Genomic DNA, 22,209 nt, shown 5'->3' with positions numbered 1-22,209 from the left:
TTCAACATTTTCACAGTTCATCTTGTAGTGATTTTCAATTTCACAGTCATTTAGCTCTCTAAACAATTAGGTAAATGACTGAAAAACAGCAAATGTAGTCAGAACATGTTGGAAATTGATAACTTCGCTTTGAATGCTGCATACTGAATGCAAAAGAAGTCTGGAGTTCAAATAAGTTTAAAAAACATTGAAGTGCCCATGTAACAGATGAGTTATCGTCCGAAACCCTGATAGTCCGAAAGAGATTGTCCAGTTTGTACACAAAGTGCGTCCAGTTTTTGCCGTGACCCTCTCTACTCTTTCGCACATGCTATGCGGGTGAAATGATGATACCATGCCAAGTTTCAATATTTTCACAGTTCATTTTGTAGTGAGTTTCAATTTCACGGTCATTTAGCTCTCTAAACAATTAGGTAAATGACTAAAAAACAGCAAATGTAGTCAGAACATGTTGGAAATTGATAACTTCGGTTTGAATGCTGCATACTGAACGCAAAAGAAGTCCGGAGTTCAAATAAGTTTAAAAAATATTGAAGTGCCCATGTAACAGATGAGTTCTCGTCCGAAACCCTGATACTCTAAAAGAGATTGTCCAGTTTGTACATGAAGTGCGTCCACTTTTTGCCGTGACCCTCTCTACTCTTTCACACATGCTATGCGGGTGAAATGATGATACCATGCCAAGTTTCAACATTTTCACAGTTCATTTTGTAGTGATTTTTCAGTTTCACGGTCATTTAGCTCTCTAAACAATTAGGTAAATGACTGAAAAACAACAAATATAGTCAAAACATGTTGGAAATTGATGACGTCGCTTTGAATGTTGCATACTGAACACACAAGAAGTCCGGAGTTCAAATAAGTTTAAAAAACATTGAAGTGCCCATGTAACAGATGAGTTCTCGTCCGAAACCATGATACTCCGAAAGAGATTGTCCAGTTTGTACACGAAGTGCGTCCGGTTTTTGCTGTGACCATCTCTACTCTTTCGCACATGCTATGCGGGTGAAATGATGATACCATGCCAAGTTTCAACATTTTCACAGTTCATTTTGTAGTGATTTTCAATTTCACGATCATTTAGCTCTCCAAACAATGACTGAAAAATAGCAAATGTAGTCAGAACATGTTGGAAATTGATGACATCGCTTTAAATGCTGCATACTGAACACAAAAGAAGTCCGGAGTTCAAATAAGTTTAAAAAACATTAAAGTGCCCATGTAACTGATGAGTTCTCGTCTGAAACCCTGATACTACGAAAGAGAGTGTCCAGTTTGTACACGAAGTGCGTCCAGTTTTTGCCGTGACCCTCTCTACTCTTTCGCACATGCTATGCGGGTGAAATGATGATACCATGCCAAGTCAACATTTTCACAGTTCATTTCGTAGTGATTTTCAATTTCACGGTCATTTAGCTCTCTAAACAATTAGGTAAATGACTGAAAAAACAACAAATGATGTCAGAACATGTTGGAAATTGATGACGTCGCTTTGAATGCTCCGAACTGAACACAAAAGAAGTCCGGAGTTCAAATAAGTTTAAAAAACATTGAAGTGCCCATGTAACAGATGAGCTATCGTCCGAAACCCTGATACTCCGAAAGATATTGTCCAGTTTGTACACGAACTGCGTCCAGTTTTTGCCGTGACCCTCTCTACTCTTTCGCACATGCTATGCGGGTGAAATGATGATACCATGCCAAGTTTCAACATTTTCACAGTTCATTTTGTAGTGATTTTTCAGTTTCACGGTCATTTAGCTCTCTAAACAATTAGGTAAATGACTGAAAAACAACAAATGTAGTCAGAACATGTTGGAAATTGATGACGTCGCTTTGAATGTTGCATACTGAACACACAAGAAGTCCGGAGTTCAAATAAGTTTAAAAAACATTGAAGTGCCCATGTAACAGATGAGTTCTCGTCCGAAACCATGATACTCCGAAAGAGATTGTCCAGTTTGTACACAAAGTGCTTCCAGTTTTTGCTGTTACCATCTCTACTCTTTCGCACATGCTATGCGGGTGAAATGATGATACCATGCCAAGTTTCAACATTTTCACAGTTCATTTTGTAGTGATTTTCAATTTCACGGTCATTTAGCTCTCTAAACAATTAGGTAAATGACTGTAAAACAGCAAATGTAGTCAGAACATGTTGGAAATTTATAACTTCGCTTTGAATGCTGCATACTGAATGCAAAAGAAGTCTGGAGTTCAAATAAGTTTAAAAAACATTGAAGTGCCCATGTAACAGATGAGTTCTCGTCCGGAACCCTGATACTCTGAAAGAGATTGTCCAGTTTGTACACGAAGTGCGTCCAGTTTTTGCCGTGACCCTCTCTACTCTTTCACACATGCTATGCGGGTGAAATGATGATACCATGCCAAGTTTCAACATTTTCACAGTTCATCTTGTAGTGATTTTCAATTTCACGGTCATTTAGCTCTCTAAACAATTAGGTAAATGACTGAAAAACAGCAAATGTAGTCAGAACATGTTGGAAATTGATAACTTCGCTTTGAATGCTGCATACTGAATGCAAAAGAAGTCTGGAGTTCAAATAAGTTTAAAAAACATTGAAGTGCCCATGTAACAGATGAGTTATCGTCCGAAACCCTGATAGTCCGAAAGAGATTGTCCAGTTTGTACACAAAGTGCGTCCAGTTTTTGCCGTGACCCTCTCTACTCTTTCGCACATGCTATGCGGGTGAAATGATGATACCATGCCAAGTTTCAATATTTTCACAGTTCATTTTGTAGTGAGTTTCAATTTCACGGTCATTTAGCTCTCTAAACAATTAGGTAAATGACTAAAAAACAGCAAATGTAGTCAGAACATGTTGGAAATTGATAACTTCGGTTTGAATGCTGCATACTGAACGCAAAAGAAGTCCGGAGTTCAAATAAGTTTAAAAAATATTGAAGTGCCCATGTAACAGATGAGTTCTCGTCCGAAACCCTGATACTCTAAAAGAGATTGTCCAGTTTGTACATGAAGTGCGTCCACTTTTTGCCGTGACCCTCTCTACTCTTTCACACATGCTATGCGGGTGAAATGATGATACCATGCCAAGTTTCAACATTTTCACAGTTCATTTTGTAGTGATTTTTCAGTTTCACGGTCATTTAGCTCTCTAAACAATTAGGTAAATGACTGAAAAACAACAAATGTAGTCAGAACATGTTGGAAATTGATGACGTCGCTTTGAATGTTGCATACTGAACACACAAGAAGTCCGGAGTTCAAATAAGTTTAAAAAACATTGAAGTGCCCATGTAACAGATGAGTTCTCGTCCGAAACCATGATACTCCGAAAGAGATTGTCCAGTTTGTACACGAAGTGCGTCCGGTTTTTGCTGTGACCATCTCTACTCTTTCGCACATGCTATGCGGGTGAAATGATGATACCATGCCAAGTTTCAACATTTTCACAGTTCATTTTTTAGTGATTTTCAATTTCACGGTCATTTAGCTCTCTAAACATTTAGGTAAATGACTGAAAAACAGCAAATGTAGTCAGAAAATGTTGGAAATTTCTAACTTCGGTTTGAATGCTGCATACTGAATGCAAAAGAAGTCCGGAGTTCAAATAAGTTTAAAAAACATTGAAGTGCCCACGTAATAGATGAGTTCTCGTCCGAAACCCTGATACTCTGAAAGAGATTGTCTAGTTTGTACATGAAGTGCGTCCAGTTTTTGCCGTGACCCTCTCTACTCTTTCGCACGTGCTATGCGGGTGAAATGATGATACCATGCCAAGTTTCAAAATTTTCATAGTTCATTTTGTAGTGATTTTCAATTTCACGACCATTTAGCTCTCTAAACAATGACTGAAAAATAGCAAATGTAGTCAGAACACGTTGGAAATTGATGACATCGCTTTAAATGCTGCATACTGAACACAAAAGAAGTCCGGAGTTCAAATAAGTTTAAAAAACATTAAAGTGCCCATGTAATAGATGAGTTCTCGTCTGAAACCCTGATACTACGAAAGAGAGTGTCCAGTTTGTACACGAAGTGCGTCCACTTTTTGCCGTGACCCTCTCTACTCTTTCGCACATGCTATGCGGGTGAAATGATGATACCATGCCAAGTCAACATTTTCACAGTTCATTTCGTAGTGATTTTCAATTTCACGGTCATTTAGCTCTCTAAACAATTAGGTAAATGACTGAAAAAACAGCAAATGATGTCAGAACATGTTGGAAATTGATGACGTCGCTTTGAATGCTACGAACTGAACACAAAAGAAGTCCGGAGTTCAAATAAGTTTAAAAAATATTGAAGTGCCCATGTAACAGATGAGTTCTCGTCCGAAACCCTGATACTCTAAAAGAGATTGTCCAGTTTGTACATGAAGTGCGTCCACTTTTTGCCGTGACCCTCTCTACTCTTTCACACATGCTATGCGGGTGAAATGATGATACCATGCCAAGTTTCAACATTTTCACAGTTCATTTTGTAGTGATTTTTCAGTTTCACGGTCATTTAGCTCTCTAAACAATTAGGTAAATGACTGAAAAACAACAAATGTAGTCAGAACATGTTGGAAATTGATGACGTCGCTTTGAATGTTGCATACTGAACACACAAGAAGTCCGGAGTTCAAATAAGTTTAAAAAACATTGAAGTGCCCATGTAACAGATGAGTTCTCGTCCGAAACCATGATACTCCGAAAGAGATTGTCCAGTTTGTACACGAAGTGCGTCCGGTTTTTGCTGTGACCATCTCTACTCTTTCGCACATGCTATGCGGGTGAAATGATGATACCATGCCAAGTTTCAACATTTTCACAGTTCATTTTTTAGTGATTTTCAATTTCACGGTCATTTAGCTCTCTAAACATTTAGGTAAATGACTGAAAAACAGCAAATGTAGTCAGAAAATGTTGGAAATTTCTAACTTCGGTTTGAATGCTGCATACTGAATGCAAAAGAAGTCCGGAGTTCAAATAAGTTTAAAAAACATTGAAGTGCCCACGTAATAGATGAGTTCTCGTCCGAAACCCTGATACTCTGAAAGAGATTGTCTAGTTTGTACATGAAGTGCGTCCAGTTTTTGCCGTGACCCTCTCTACTCTTTCGCACGTGCTATGCGGGTGAAATGATGATACCATGCCAAGTTTCAAAATTTTCATAGTTCATTTTGTAGTGATTTTCAATTTCACGACCATTTAGCTCTCTAAACAATGACTGAAAAATAGCAAATGTAGTCAGAACATGTTGGAAATTGATGACATCGCTTTAAATGCTGCATACTGAACACAAAAGAAGTCCGGAGTTCAAATAAGTTTAAAAAACATTAAAGTGCCCATGTAATAGATGAGTTCTCGTCTGAAACCCTGATACTACGAAAGAGAGTGTCCAGTTTGTACACGAAGTGCGTCCACTTTTTGCCGTGACCCTCTCTACTCTTTCGCACATGCTATGCGGGTGAAATGATGATACCATGCCAAGTCAACATTTTCACAGTTCATTTCGTAGTGATTTTCAATTTCACGGTCATTTAGCTCTCTAAACAATTAGGTAAATGACTGAAAAAACAGCAAATAATGTCAGAACATGTTGGAAATTGATGACGTCGCTTTGAATGCTACGAACTGAACACAAAAGAAGTCCGGAGTTCAAATAAGTTTAAAAAACATTGAAGTGCCCATGTAACAGATGAGTTATCGTCCGAAACCCTGATACTCCGAAAGATATTGTCCAGTTTGTACACGAACTGCGTCCAGTTTTTGCCGTGACCCTCTCTACTCTTTCGCACATGCTATGCGGGTGAAATGATGATACCATGCCAAGTTTCAACATTTTCACAGTTCATTTTGTAGTGATTTTTCAGTTTCACGGTCATTTAGCTCTCTAAACAATTAGGTAAATGACTGAAAAACAACAAATGTAGTCAGAACATGTTGGAAATTGATGACGTCGCTTTGAATGTTGCATACTGAACACACAAGAAGTCCGGAGTTCAAATAAGTTTAAAAAACATTGAAGTGCCCATGTAACAGATGAGTTCTCGTCCGAAACCATGATACTCCGAAAGAGATTGTCCAGTTTGTACACAAAGTGCTTCCAGTTTTTGCTGTTACCATCTCTACTCTTTCGCACATGCTATGCGGGTGAAATGATGATACCATGCCAAGTTTCAACATTTTCACAGTTCATTTTGTAGTGATTTTCAATTTCACGGTCATTTAGCTCTCTAAACAATTAGGTAAATGACTGAAAAACAACAAATGTAGTCAGAACATGTTGGAAATTTATAACTTCGCTTTGAATGCTGCATACTGAATGCAAAAGCAGTCTGGAGTTCAAATAAGTTTAAAAAACATTGAAGTGCCCATGTAACAGATGAGTTCTCGTCCAGAACCCTGATACTCTGAAAGAGATTGTCCAGTTTGTACACGAAGTGCGTCCAGTTTTTGCCGTGACCCTCTCTACTCTTTCACACATGCTATGCGGGTGAAATGATGATACCATGCCAAGTTTCAACATTTTCACAGTTCATCTTGTAGTGATTTTCAATTTCACGGTCATTTAGCTCTCTAAACAATTAGGTAAATGACTGAAAAACAGCAAATGTAGTCAGAACATGTTGGAAATTGATAACTTCGCTTTGAATGCTGCATACTGAATGCAAAAGAAGTCTGGAGTTCAAATAAGTTTAAAAAACATTGAAGTGCCCATGTAACAGATGAGTTATCGTCCGAAACCCTGATAGTCCGGAAGAGATTGTCCAGTTTGTACACGAAGTGCGTCCAGTTTTTGCCGTGACCCTCTCTACTCTTTCGCACATGCTATGCGGGTGAAATGATGATACCATGCCAAGTTTCAACATTTTCACAGTTCATTTTGTAGTGATTTTCAATTTCACGGTCAATTAGCTCACTAAACAATTAGGTAAATGACTGAAAAATAGCGAATGATGTCAGAACATGTTGGAAATTTATGACGTCGCTTTGAATGCTGCATACTGAACACACAAGAAGTCCGGAGTTCATGTAATTTTAAAAAACATTGAAGTGCCCATGTACCAGATGAGTTCTCGTCCGAAACACTGATACTCCGAAAGAGATTGTCCAGTTTGTACACGAAGTGCGTCCGGTTTTTGCTGTGACCATCTCTACTCTTTCGCACATGCTATGCGGGTGAAATGATGATACCATGCCAAGTTTCAACATTTTCACAGTTCATTTTTTAGTGATTTTCAATTTCACGGTCATTTAGCTCTCTAAACATTTAGGTAAATGACTGAAAAACAGCAAATGTAGTCAGAAAATGTTGGAAATTGATAACTTCGCTTTGAATGCTGCATACTGAATGCAAAAGAAGTCCGGAGTTCAAATAAGTTTAAAAAACATTGAAGTGCCCACGTAATAGATGAGTTCTCGTCCGAAACCCTGATACTCTGAAAGAGATTGTCTAGTTTGTACATGAAGTGCATCCAGTTTTTGCCGTGACCCTCTCTACTCTTTCGCACGTGCTATGCGGGTGAAATGATGATACCATGCCAAGTTTCAAAATTTTCATAGTTCATTTTGTAGTGATTTTGAATTTCACGACCATTTATCTCTCTAAACAATGACTGAAAAATAGAAAATGTAGTCAGAACATGTTGGAAATTGATGACATTGCTTTAAATGCTGCATACTGAACACAAAAGAAGTCCGGAGTTCAAATAAGTTTAAAAAACATTAAAGTGCCCATGTAACAGATGAGTTCTCGTCTGAATCCCTGATACTACGAAAGAGAGTGTCCAGTTTGTACACGAAGTGCGTCCAGTTTTTGCCGTGACCCTCTCTACTCTTTCGCACATGCTATGCGGGTGAAATGATGATACCATGCCAGGTCAACATTTTCACAGTTCATTTCGTAGTGATTTTCAATTTCACGGTCATTTAGCTCTCTAAACAATTAGGTAAATGACTGAAAAAACAGCAAATGATGTCAGAACATGTTGGAAATTGATTACGTCGCTTTGAATGCTGCGAACTGAACACAAAAGAAGTCCGGAGTTCAAATAAGTTTAAAAAACATTGAAGTGCCCATGTAACAGATGATTTATCGTCCGAAACTCTCATACTCCGAAAGAGATTGTCCAGTTTGTACACGAACTGCGTCCAGTTTTTGCCGTGACCCTCTCTACTCTTTCGCACATGCTATGCGGGTGAAATGATGATACCATGCCAAGTTTCAACATTTTCACAGTTCATTTTGTAGTGATTTTTCAGTTTCACGGTCATTTAGCTCTCTAAACAATTAGGTAAATGACTGAAAAACAACAAATGTAGTCAGAACATGTTGGAAATTGATGACGTCGCTTTGAATGTTGCATACTGAACACACAAGAAGTGCGGAGTTCAAATAAGTTTAAAAAACATTGAAGTGCCCATGTAACAGATGAGTTCTCGTCCGAAACCATGATACTCCGAAAGAGATTGTCCAGTTTGTACACAAAGTGCTTCCAGTTTTTGCTGTGACCATCTCTACTCTTTCGCACATGCTATGCGGGTGAAATGATGATACTATGCCAAGTTTCAACATTTTCACAGTTCATTTTGTAGTGATTTTCAATTTCACGGTCATTTAGCTCTCTAAACAATTAGGTAAATGACTGAAAAACAGCAAATGTAGTCAGAACATGTTGGAAATTTATAACTTCGCTTTGAATGCTGCATACTGAATGCAAAAGAAGTCTGGAGTTCAAATAAGTTTAAAAAACATTGAAGTACCCATGTAACAGATGAGTTATCGTCCGAAACCCTGATACTCCGAAAGAGATTGTCCAGTTTGTACACGAAGTGCGTCCAGTTTTTGCCGTGACCCTCTCTACTCTTTCGCACATGCTATGCGGGTGAAATGATGATACCATGCCAAGTTTCAATATTTTCACAGTTCATTTTGTAGTGAGTTTCAATTTCACGGTCATTTAGCTCTCTAAACAATTAGGTAAATGACCGAAAAACAGCAAATGTAGTCAGAACATGGTGGAAATTGATAACTTCGGTTTGAATGCTGCATACTGAACGCAAAAGAAGTCCGGAGTTCAAATAAGTTTAAAAAACATTGAAGTGCCCATGTAACAGATGAGTTCTCGTCCGAAACCCTGATACTCTAAAAGAGATTGTCCAGTTTGTACATGAAGTGCATCCACTTTTTGCCGTGACCCTCTCTACTCTTTCACACATGCTATGCGGGTGAAATGATGATACCATGCCAAGTTTCAACATTTTCACAGTTCATTTTGTAGTGATTTTCAATTTCACGGTCAATTAGCTCACTAAACAATTAGGTAAATGACTGAAAAATAGCGAATGATGTCAGAACATGTTGGAAATTTATGACGTCGCTTTGAATGCTGCATACTAAACACACAAGAAGTCCGGAGTTCATGTAATTTTAAAAAACATTGAAGTGCCCATGTACCAGATGAGTTCTCGTCCGAAACACTGATACTCCGAAAGAGATTGTCCAGTTTGTACACGAAGTGCGTCCGGTTTTTGCTGTGACCATCTCTACTCTTTCGCACATGCTATGCGGGTGAAATGATGATACCATGCCAAGTTTCAACATTTTCACAGTTCATTTTTTAGTGATTTTCAATTTCACGGTCATTTAGCTCTCTAAACATTTAGGTAAATGACTGAAAAACAGCAAATGTAGTCAAAACATGTTGGAAATTGATAACTTCGCTTTGAATGCTGCATACTGAATGCAAAAGAAGTCCGGAGTTCAAATAAGTTTAAAAAACATTGAAGTGCCCACGTAACAGATGAGTTCTCGTCCGTAAGCCTGATACTCTGAAAGAGATTGTCTAGTTTGTACATGAAGTGCATCCAGTTTTTGCCGTGACCCTCTCTACTCTTTCGCACGTGCTATGCGGGTGAAATGATGATACCATGCCAAGTTTCAAAATTTTCATAGTTCATTTTGTAGTGATTTTCAATTTCACGATCATTTAGCTCTCTAAACAATGACTGAAAAATAGGAAATGTAGTCAGAACATGTTGGAAATTGATGACATTGCTTTAAATGCTGCATACTGAACACAAAAGAAGTCCGGAGTTCAAATAAGTTTAAAAAACATTAAAGTGACCATGTAACAGATGAGTTCTCGTCTGAAACCCTGATACTACGAAAGAGAGTGTCCAGTTTGTACACGAAGTGCGTCCAGTTTTTGCCGTGACCCTCTCTACTCTTTCGCACATGCTATGCGGGTGAAATGATGATACCATGCCAAGTCAACATTTTCACAGTTCATTTCGTAGTGATTTTCAATTTCACGGTCATTTAGCTCTCTAAACAATTAGGTAAATGACTGAAAAAACAGCAAATGATGTCAGAACATGTTGGAAATTGATGATGTTGCTTTGAATGCTGCGAACTGAACACAAAAGAAGTCCGGAATTCAAATAAGTTTAAAAAACATTGAAGTGCCCATGTAACAGATGAGTTATCGTCCGAAACCCTGATACTCCGAAAGAGATTGTCCAGTTTGTACATGAACTGCGTCTAGTTTTTGCCGTGACCCTCTCTACCCTTTCGCACATGCTATGCGGGTGAAGTGATGATACCATGCCAAGTTTCAACATTTTCACAGTTCATTTTGTAGTGACTTTCAGTTTCACGGTCATTTAGCTCTCTAAACAATTAGGTAAATGACTGAAAAACAACAAATGTAGTCAGAACATGTTGGAAATTGATGACGTCGCTTTGAATGTTGCATACTGAACACACAAGAAGTCCGGAGTTCAAATAAGTTTAAAAAACATTGAAGTGCCCATGTAACAGATGAGTTATCGTCCGAAACCCTGATACTCCGAAAGAGATTGTCCAGTTTGTACACGAACTGCGTCCAGTTTTTGCCGTGACCCTCTCTACTCTTTCGCACATGCTATGCGGGTGAAATGATGATACCATGCCAAGTTTCAACATTTTCACAGTTCATTTTGTAGTGATTTTTCAGTTTCACGGTCATTTAGCTCTCTAAACAATTAGGTAAATGACTGAAAAACAACAAATGTAGTCAGAACATGTTGGAAATTGATGACGTCGCTTTGAATGTTGCATACTGAACACACAAGAAGTCCGGAGTTCAAATAAGTTTAAAAAACATTGAAGTGCCCATGTAACAGATGAGTTCTCGTCCGAAACCATGATACTCCGAAAGAGATTGTCCAGTTTGTACACAAAGTGCTTCCAGTTTTTGCTGTTACCATCTCTACTCTTTCGCACATGCTATGCGGGTGAAATGATGATACCATGCCAAGTTTCAACATTTTCACAGTTCATTTTGTAGTGATTTTCAATTTCACGGTCATTTAGCTCTCTAAACAATTAGGTAAATGACTGAAAAACAGCAAATGTAGTCAGAACATGTTGGAAATTTATAACTTCGCTTTGAATGCTGCATACTGAATGCAAAAGCAGTCTGGAGTTCAAATAAGTTTAAAAAACATTGAAGTGCCCATGTAACAGATGAGTTCTCGTCCAGAACCCTGATACTCTGAAAGAGATTGTCCAGTTTGTACACGAAGTGCGTCCAGTTTTTGCCGTGACCCTCTCTACTCTTTCACACATGCTATGCGGGTGAAATGATCATACCATGCCAAGTTTCAATATTTTCACAGTTCATTTTGTAGTGAGTTTCAATTTCACGGTCATTTAGCTCTCTAAACAATTAGGTAAATGACTGAAAAACAGCAAATGTAGTCAGAACATGTTGGAAATTGATAACTTCGGTTTGAATGCTGCATACTGAACGCAAAAGAAGTCCGGAGTTCAAATAAGTTTAAAAAACATTGAAGTGCCCATGTAACAGATGAGTTATCGTCCGAAACCCTGATACCCGAAAGAGATTGTCCAGTTTGTACACGAAGTGCGTCCAGTTTTTGCCGTGACCCTCTCTACTCTTTCGCACATGCTATGCGGGTGAAATGATGATACCATGCCAAGTTTCAACATTTTCATAGTTCATTTTGTAGTGATTTTCAATTTCACGGTCATTTAGCTCTCTAAACAATTAGGTAAATGACTGAAAAACAACAAATGATGTCAGAACATGTTGGAAATTGATGACGTCGCTTTGAATGTTGCATACTGAACACACAAGAAGTCCGGAGTTCAAATAACTTTAAAAAACATTGAAGTGCCCATGTAACAGATGAGTTCTCGTCCGGAACCCTGATACTCTAAAAGAGATTGTCCAGTTTGTACACGAAGTGCGTCCAGTTTTTGCCGTGACCCTCTCTACTCTTTCGCACATGCTATGCGGGTGAAATGATGATACCATGCCAAGTTTCGACATTTTCACAGTTCATCTTGTAGTGATTTTCAATTTCACGGTCATTTAGCTCTCTAAACAATTAGGTAAATGACTGAAAAACAGCAAATGTAGTCAGAACATGTTGGAAATTGATAACTTCGCTTTGAATGCTGCATACTGAACACACAAGAAGTCTGGAGTTCAAATAAGTTTAAAAAACATTGAAGTGCCCATGTAACAGATGAGTTCTCGTTCGAAACCCTAATACTCCGAAAGAGATTGTCCAGTTTGTACACGAAGTGCGTCCAGTTTTTGCCGTGACCCTCTCTACTCTTTCGCGCATGCTATGCGGGTGAAATGATGATACCATGCCAAGTTTCAACATTTTCACAGTTCATTTTGTAGTGATTTTCAATTTCATAGTCATTTAGCTCTCTAAACAATTAGGTAAATGACTGAAAAACAGCAAATGTAGTCAGAACATGTTGGAAATTGATAACTTCGCTTTGAATGCTGCATACTGAATGCAAAAGAAGTCTGGAGTTCAAATAAGTTTAAAAAACATTGAAGTGCCCATGTAACAGATGAGTTATCGTCCGAAACCCTGATACTCCGAAAGAGATTGTCCAGTTTGTACACGAAGTGCGTCCAGTTTTTGCCGTGACCCTCTCTACTCTTTCGCACATGCTATGCGGGTGAAATGATGATACCATGCCAAGTTTCAATATTTTCACAGTTCATTTTGTAGTGATTTTCAATTTCACGGTCATTTAGCTCTCTAAACAATTAGGTAAATGACTGAAAAACAGCAAATGTAGTCAGAACATGTTGGAAATTGATAACTTCGGTTTGAATGCTGCATACTGAACGCAAAAGAAGTCCGGAGTTCAAATAAGTTTAAAAAACATTGAAGTGCCCATGTAACAGATGAGTTCTCGTCCGAAACCCTGATACTCTAAAAGAGATTGTCCAGTTTGTACATGAAGTGCGTCCACTTTTTGCCGGGACCCTCTCTACTCTTTCACACATGCTATGCGGGTGAAATGATGATACCATGCCAAGTTTCAACATTTTCATAGTTCATTTTGTAGTGATTTTCAATTTCACGGTCATTTAGCTCTCTAAACAATTAGGTAAATGACTGAAAAACAGTAAATGTAGTCAGAACATGTTGGAAATTGATGATGTTGCTTTGAGTGCTGCATACTAAACACACAAGAAGTCCGGAGTTCAAGTAATTTTAAAAAACATTGAAGTGCCCATGTAACAGATGAGTTCTCGTCCGAAACCCTGATACTGTAAAAGAGATTGTCCAGTTTGTACACGAAGTGCGTCCAGTTTTTGCCGTGACCCTCTCTACTCTTTCGCACATGCTATGCGGGTGAAATGATGATACCATGCCAAGTTTCAAAATTTTCATAGTTCATTTTGTAGTGATTTTCAATTTCACGATCATTTAGCTCTCTAAACAATGACTGAAAAATAGAAAATGTAGTCAGAACATGTTGGAAATTGATGACATCGCTTTAAATGCTGCATACTGAACACAAAAGAAGTCCGGAGTTCAAATAAGTTTAAAAAACATTAAAGTGCCCATGTAACAGATGAGTTCTCGTCTGAAACCCTGATACTACGAAAGAGAGTGTCCAGTTTGTACACGAAGTGCGTCCAGTTTTTGCCGTGACCCTCTCTACTCTTTCGCACATGCTATGCGGGGGAAATGATGATACCATGCCAAGTCAACATTTTCACAGTTCATTTCGTAGTGATTTTCAATTTCACGGTCATTTAGCTCTCTAAACAATTAGGTAAATGACTGAAAAAATAGCAAATGATGTCAGAACATGTTGGAAATTGATGACGTCGCTTTGACTGCTGCGAACTGAACACAAAAGAAGTCCGGAGTTCAAATAAGTTTAAAAAACATTGAAGTGCCCATGTAACAGATGAGTTATCGTCCGAAACCCTGATACTCCGAAAGAGATTGTCCAGTTTGTACGCGAACTGCGTCCAGTTTTTGCCGTGACCCTCTCTACTCTTTCGCACATGCTATGCGGGTGAAATGATGATACCATGCCAAGTTTCAACATTTTCACAGTTCATTTTGTAGTGATTTTTCAGTTTCACGGTCATTTAGCTCTCTAAACAATTAGGTAAATGACTGAAAAACAACAAATGTAGTCAGAACATGTTGGAAATTGATGACGTTGCTTTGAATGTTGCATACTGAACACACAAGAAGTGCGGAGTTCAAATAAGTTTAAAAAACATTGAAGTGCCCATGTAACAGATGAGTTCTCGTCCGAAACCATGATACTCCGAAAGAGATTGTCCAGTTTGTACACAAAGTGCTTCCAGTTTTTGCTGTGACCATCTCTACTCTTTCGCACATGCTATGCGGGTGAAATGATGATACTATGCCAAGTTTCAACATTTTCACAGTTCATTTTGTAGTGATTTTCAATTTCACGGTCATTTAGCTCTCTAAACAATTAGGTAAATGACTGAAAAACAGCAAATGTAGTCAGAACATGTTGGAAATTTATAACTTCGCTTTGAATGCTGCATACTGAATGCAAAAGAAGTCTGGAGTTCAAATAATTTTAAAAAACATTGAAGTGCCCATGTAACAGATGAGTTCTCGTCCGGAACCCTGATACTCTGAAAGAGATTGTCCAGTTTGTACACGAAGTGCGTCCAGTTTTGCCGTGACCCTCTCTACTCTTTCGCGCATGCTATGCGGGTGAAATGATGATACCATGCCAAGTTTCAACATTTTCACAGTTCATCTTGTAGTGATTTTCAATTTCACGGTCATTTAGCTCTCTAAACAATTAGGTAAATGACTGAAAAACAGCAAATGTAGTCAGAACATGTTGGAAAATGATAACCTCGCTTTGAATGCTGCATACTGAATGCAAAAGAAGTCTGGAGTTCAAATAAGTTTAAAAAACATTGAAGTGCCCTTGTAACAGATGAGTTATCGTCCGAAACCCTGATACTCCGAAAGAGATTGTCCAGTTTGTACACGAAGTGCGTCCAGTTTCTGCCGTGACCCTCTCTACTCTTTCGCACATGCTATGCGGGTGAAATGATGATACCATGCCAAGTTTCAATATTTTCACAGTTCATTTTGTAGTGAGTTTCAATTTCACGGTCATTTAGCTCTCTAAACAATTAGGTAAATGACTGAAAAACAGCAAATGTAGTCAGAACATGTTGGAAATTGATAACTTCGGTTTGAATGCTGCATACTGAACGCAAAAGAAGTCCGGAGTTCAAATAAGTTTAAAAAACATTGAAGTGCCCATGTAATAGATGAGTTCTCGTCCGAAACCCTGATACTCTAAAAGAGATTGTCCAGTTTGTACATGAAGTGCGTCCACTTTTTGCCGTGACCCTCTCTACTCTTTCACACATGCTATGCGGGTGAAATGATGATACCATGCCAAGTTTCAACATTTTCATAGTTCATTTTGTAGTGATTTTCAATTTCACGGTCATTTAGCTCTCTAAACAATTAGGTAAATGACTGAAAAACAACAAATGATGTCAGAACATGTTGGAAATTGATGACGTCGCTTTGAATGTTGCATACTGAACACACAAGAAGTCCGGAGTTCAAATAAGTTTAAAAAACATTGAAGTGCCCATGTAACAGATGAGTTCCCGTCCGAAACCATGATACTCTGAAAGAGATTGTCCAGTTTGTACACAAAGTGCTTCCAGTTTTTGCTGTGACCATCTCTACTCTTTCGCACATGCTATGCGGGTGAAATGATGATACCATGCCAAGTTTCAACATTTTCACTGTTCATTTTGTAGTGATTTTCAATTTCACGGTCATTTAGCTCTCTAAACAATTAGGTAAATGACTGAAAAACAGCAAATGTAGTCAGAACATGTTGGAAATTGATAACTTCGCTTTGAATGCTGCATACTGAACACACAAGAAGTCTGGAGTTCAAATAAGTTTAAAAAACATTGAAGTGCCCATGTAACAGATGAGTTCTCGTTCGAAACCCTGATACTCCGAAAGAGATTGTCCAGTTTGTACACGAAGTGCGTCCAGTTTTTGCCGTGACCCTCTCTACTCTTTCGCACATGCTATGCGGGTGAAATGATGATACCATGCCAAGTTTCAACATTTTCACAGTTCATTTTGTAGTGATTTTCAATTTCACGGTCATTTAGCTCTCTAAACAATTAGGTAAATGACTGAAAAACAGCAAATGTAGTCAGAACATGTTGGAAATTGATAACTTCGCTTTGAATGCTGCATACTGAATGCAAAAGAAGTCTGGAGTTCAAATAAGTTTAAAAAACATTGAAGTGCCCATGTAACAGATGAGTTATCGTCCGAAACCCTGATACTCCGAAAGAGATTGTCCAGTTTGTACACGAAGTGCGTCCAGTTTTTGCCGTGACCCTCTCTACTCTTTCGCACATGCTATGCGGGTGAAATGATGATACCATGCCAAGTTTCAATATTTTCACAGTTCATTTTGTAGTGATTTTCAATTTCACGGTCATTTAGCTCTCTAAACAATTAGGTAAATGACTGAAAAACAGCAAATGTAGTCAGAACATGTTGGAAATTGATAACTTTGGTTTGAATGCTGCATACTGAACGCAAAAGAAGTCCGGAGTTCAAATAAGTTTAAAAAACATTGAAGTGCCCATGTAACAGATGAGTTCTCGTCCGAAACCCTGATACTCTAAAAGAGATTGTCCAGTTTGTACATGAAGTGCGTCCACTTTTTGCTGGGACCCTCTCTACTCTTTCACACATGCTATGCGGGTGAAATGATGATACCATGCCAAGTTTCAACATTTTCACAGTTCATTTTGTAGTGATTTTCAATTTCACGGTCATTTAGCTCTCTAAACAATTAGGTAAATGACTGAAAAACAGCAAATGTAGTCAGAACATGTTGGAAATTGATGATGTTGCTTTGAGTGCTGCATACTAAACACACAAGAAGTCCGGAGTTCAAGTAATTTTAAAAAACATTGAAGTGCCCATGTAACAGATGAGTTCTCGTCCGAAACCCTGATACTGTAAAAGCGATTGTCCAGTTTGTACATGAAGTGCGTCCAGTTTTTGCCTTGACCCTCTCTACTCTTTCGCACATGCTATGCGGGTGAAATGATGACACCATGCCAAGTTTCAACATTTTCACAATTCATTTTGTAGTGATTTTCAATTTCACAGTCATTTAGCTCTCTAAACAATTAGGTAAATGACTGAAAAACAACAAATGATGTCAGAACATGTTGGAAATTGATGACATCGCTTTGAATGTTGCATACTGAACACACAAGAAGTCCGGAGTTCAAATAAGTTTAAAAAACATTGAAGTGCCCACGTAACAGATGAGTTCTTGTCCGAAACCCTGATACTCCGAAAGAGATTGTGCAGTTTATACACAAAGTGCTTCCAGTTTTTGCTGTGACCATCTCTACTCTTTCGCACATGCTATGCGTGTGAAATGATGATACCATGCCAAGTTTCAACATTTTCACAGTTCATTTTGTAGTGATTTACAAATTCACGGTCATTTAGCTCTCTAAACAATTAGGTAAATGACTGAAAAACAAGAAATGATGTCAGAACATGTTGGAAATTGATGACGTTGCTTTGAATGTTGCAAACTGAACACACAAGAAGTCCAGAGTTCAAATGATTTTAAAAAACATTGAAATGCCCATGTACCAGATGTGTTCTTGTCCGAAACCCTGATACTCCGAAAGAGATTGTCCAGTTTGTACACGAAGTGCGTCCAGTTTTTTCCTTGAACCTCTCTACTCTTTCGCACATGCTATGTAGGTGAAATGATGATACCATGCATATTTTCAACATGTTCACAGTTCATTTTGTATTGATTTTCAATTTCACGGTCATTTAGCTATTTAAACAATTAGGTAAATGACTGAAAAACAACAAATGATGTCAGAACATGTTGGAAATTGATGACGTCGCTTCAAAGGCTGCATACTGAAAACACAAGAAGCCCGGAGTTCAAATAAGTTTAAAAAACATTGAAGTGCCCATCTAACAAATGAGTTCTCGTCCGAAACCCTGATACTCCGAAAGAGATTGTCTAGTTTGTACACGAAGTGCGTCCATTTTTTGCCGTGACCCTCTCTACTATTTCGCACATGCTATGCGGGTGAAATGATGATACCATGCCATGTCTGAACATTTTCACAGTTCATTTTGTAGTGCTTTTCAATTTCACGGTCATTTAGCTCTCTAAACAATTAGATAAATGACTGAAAAACAGCAAATGATGTCAGAACATGTTGGAAATTGATGACGTCGCTTTGAATGTTGCATACTGAATGCAAAAGAAGTCCGGAGTTCAAATAAGTTTAAAAAACATTGAAGTTCCCATGTAACAGATGAGTTCTCGTCCGAAACCCTGATACTCCGAAAGAGATTGTCCAGTTTGTACACGAAGTGCGTCCAGTTTTTGCCATGATCCTCTCCACTCTTTCGCACATGCTATGCGGGTGAAATGATGATACCATGCCAAGTTTCAACATTTTCACAGTTCATTTTGTATTGATTTTCAATTTCACGGTCATTTAGCTCTCTAAACAATTAGGTAAATGACTGAAAAACAACAAATGATGTCAGAACATGTTGGAAATTGATGACGTCGCTTTGAATGCTGCATACTAAACACACAAGAAGTCCGGAGTTCAAATAAGTTTAAAAAACATTGAAGTGCCCATGTAACAGATGAGTTCTCGTCCGAAACCCTGATACTCCGAAAGAGATTGTGCAGTTTGTACACGAAGTGCGTCCAGTTTTTGCCGTGACCCTCTCTACTCTTTCACACATGCTATGCGGGTGAAATGATGATACCATGCCAAGTTTCAACATTTTCATAGTTCATTTTGTAGTTATTTACAATTTCACGGTCATTTAGCTCACTAAACAATTAGGTAAATGACTGAAAAATAGCAAATGATGTCAGAACATGTTGGAAGTTGATGACGTCGCATTGAATGCTACATACTGAACACACAAGAAGTCCAGAGTTCAAATATGTTTAAAAACATTGAAGTGCCCATGTACCAGATGAGTTCTCGTCCGAAACCGTGATACTTCGAAAGAGATTGTCCAGTTTGTACACGAAGTGCGTCCAGTTTTTTCCTTGACTCTCTCTACTCTTTCGCACATGCTATGCGGGTGAAATGATGATACCATGCCAAGTTTCAACATTTTCACAGTTCATTTTGTAGTGATTTTCAATTTCACGGTCATTTAGCTCTCTAAACAATTAGGTAAATGACTGAAAAACATCAAATTATGACAGAAAATGTTGGAAATTGATGACGTCGCTTTGAATGCTACATACTGAACACACAAGAAGTCCGGAGTTCAAATAAGTTTAAAAAAAATTGAAGTGCCCATGTAAAAGATGAGTTCTTGACGAAAACCCTGATACTCCGGAATAGATTTTCTAGTTTGTACACGAAGTGCGTCCAGTTTTTGCCTTGACCCTCTCTACTCTTTCGCACATGCTATGCGGGTGAAATGATGATACCATGCCAAGTTTCAACATTTTCACAGTTCATCTTGTAGTGATTTTCAATTTCACGGTCATTTAGCTCTCTAAACAATTAGGTAAATGACTGAAAAACAGCAAATGTAGTCAGAACATGTTGGAAAATGATAACCTCGCTTTGAATGCTGCATACTGAATGCAAAAGAAGTCTGGAGTTCAAATAAGTTTAAAAAACATTGAAGTGCCCATGTAACAGATGAGTTATCGTCCGAAACCCTGATACTCCGAAAGAGATTGTCCAGTTTGTACACGAAGTGCGTCCAGTTTCTGCCGTGACCCTCTCTACTCTTTCGCACATGCTATGCGGGTGAAATGATGATACCATGCCAAGTTTCAATATTTTCACAGTTCATTTTGTAGTGAGTTTCAATTTCACGGTCATTTAGCTCTCTAAACAATTAGGTAAATGACTGAAAAACAGCAAATGTAGTCAGAACATGTTGGAAATTGATAACTTCGGTTTGAATGCTGCACACTGAACGCAAAAGAAGTCCGGAGTTCAAATAAGTTTAAAAAACATTGAAGTGCCCATGTAACAGATGAGTTCTCGTCCGAAACCCTGATACTCTAAAAGAGATTGTCCAGTTTGTACATGAAGTGCGTTCACTTTTTGCCGTGACCCTCTCTACTCTTTCACACATGCTATGCGGGTGAAATGATGATACCATGCCAAGTTTCAACATTTTCATAGTTCATTTTGTAGTGATTTTCAATTTCACGGTCATTTAGCTCTCTAAACAATTAGGTAAATGACTGAAAAACAACAAATGATGTCAGAACATGTTGGAAATTGATGACGTCGCTTTGAATGTTGCATACTGAACACACAAGAAGTCCGGAGTTCAAATAAGTTTAAAAAACATTGAAGTGCCCATGTAACAGATGAGTTCCCGTCCGAAACCATGATACTCTGAAAGAGATTGTCCAGTTTGTACACAAAGTGCTTCCAGTTTTTGCTGTGACCATCTCTACTCTTTCGCACATGCTATGCGGGTGAAATGATGATACCATGCCAAGTTTCAACATTTTCACTGTTCATTTTGTAGTGATTTTCAATTTCACGGTCATTTAGCTCTCTAAACAATTAGGTAAATGACTGAAAAACAGCAAATGTAGTCAGAACATGTTGGAAATTGATAACTTCGCTTTGAATGCTGCATACTGAACACACAAGAAGTCTGGAGTTCAAATAAGTTTAAAAAACATTGAAGTGCCCATGTAACAGATGAGTTCTCGTTCGAAACCCTGATACTCCGAAAGAGATTGTCCGGTTTGTACACGAAGTGCGTCCAGTTTTTGCCGTGACCCTCTCTACTCTTTCGCACATGCTATGCGGGTGAAATGATGATACCATGCCATGTTTCAACATTTTCACAGTTCCTTTTGTAGTGATTTTCAATTTCACGGTCATTTAGCTCTCTAAACAATTAGGTAAATGACTGAAAAACAGCAAATGTAGTCAGAACATGTTGGAAATTGATAACTTTGCTTTGAATGCTGCATACTGAATGCAAAAGAAGTCTGGAGTTCAAATAAGTTTAAAAAACATTGAAGTGCCCATGTAACAGATGAGTTATCGTCCGAAACCCTGATACTCCGAAAGAGATTGTCCAGTTTGTACACGAAGTGCGTCCAGTTTTTGCCGTGACCCTCTCTACTCTTTCGCACATGCTATGCGGGTGAAATGATGATACCATGCCAAGTTTCAATATTTTCACAGTTCATTTTGTAGTGATTTTCAATTTCACGGTCATTTAGCTCTCTAAACAATTAGGTAAATGACTGAAAAACAGCAAATGTAGTCAGAACATGTTGGAAATTGATAACTTCGGTTTGAATGCTGCATACAGAACGCAAAAGAAGTCCGGAGTTCAAATAAGTTTAAAAAACATTGAAGTGCCCATGTAACAGATGAGTTCTCGTCCGAAACCCTGATACTCTAAAAGAGATTGTCCAGTTTGTACATGAAGTGCGTCCACTTTTTGCCGGGACCCTCTCTACTCTTTCACACATGCTATGCGGGTGAAATGATGATACCATGCCAAGTTTCAACATTTTCACAGTTCATTTTGTAGTGATTTTCAATTTCACGGTCATTTAGCTCTCTAAACAATTAGGTAAATGACTGAAAAACAGCAAATGTAGTCAGAACATGTTGGAAATTGATGATGTTGCTTTGAGTGCTGCATACTAAACACACAAGAAGTCCGGAGTTCAAGTAATTTTAAAAAACATTGAAGTGCCCATGTAACAGATGAGTTCTCGTCCGAAACCCTGATACTGTAAAAGAGATTCTCCAGTTTGTACATGAAGTGCGTCCAGTTTTTGCCTTGACCCTCTCTACTCTTTCGCACATGCT

The sequence above is a fragment of the Triticum urartu genome, chromosome 1A (assembly GCF_056163025.1).
Source record: "Triticum urartu cultivar PI428250 chromosome 1A, HENAU_Tu73, whole genome shotgun sequence".
Taxonomy (NCBI): Eukaryota; Viridiplantae; Streptophyta; class Magnoliopsida; order Poales; family Poaceae; genus Triticum; species Triticum urartu.
The sequence above is the reverse complement of the archived record's forward strand: the minus strand, read 5'-3'. Positions refer to the sequence as shown.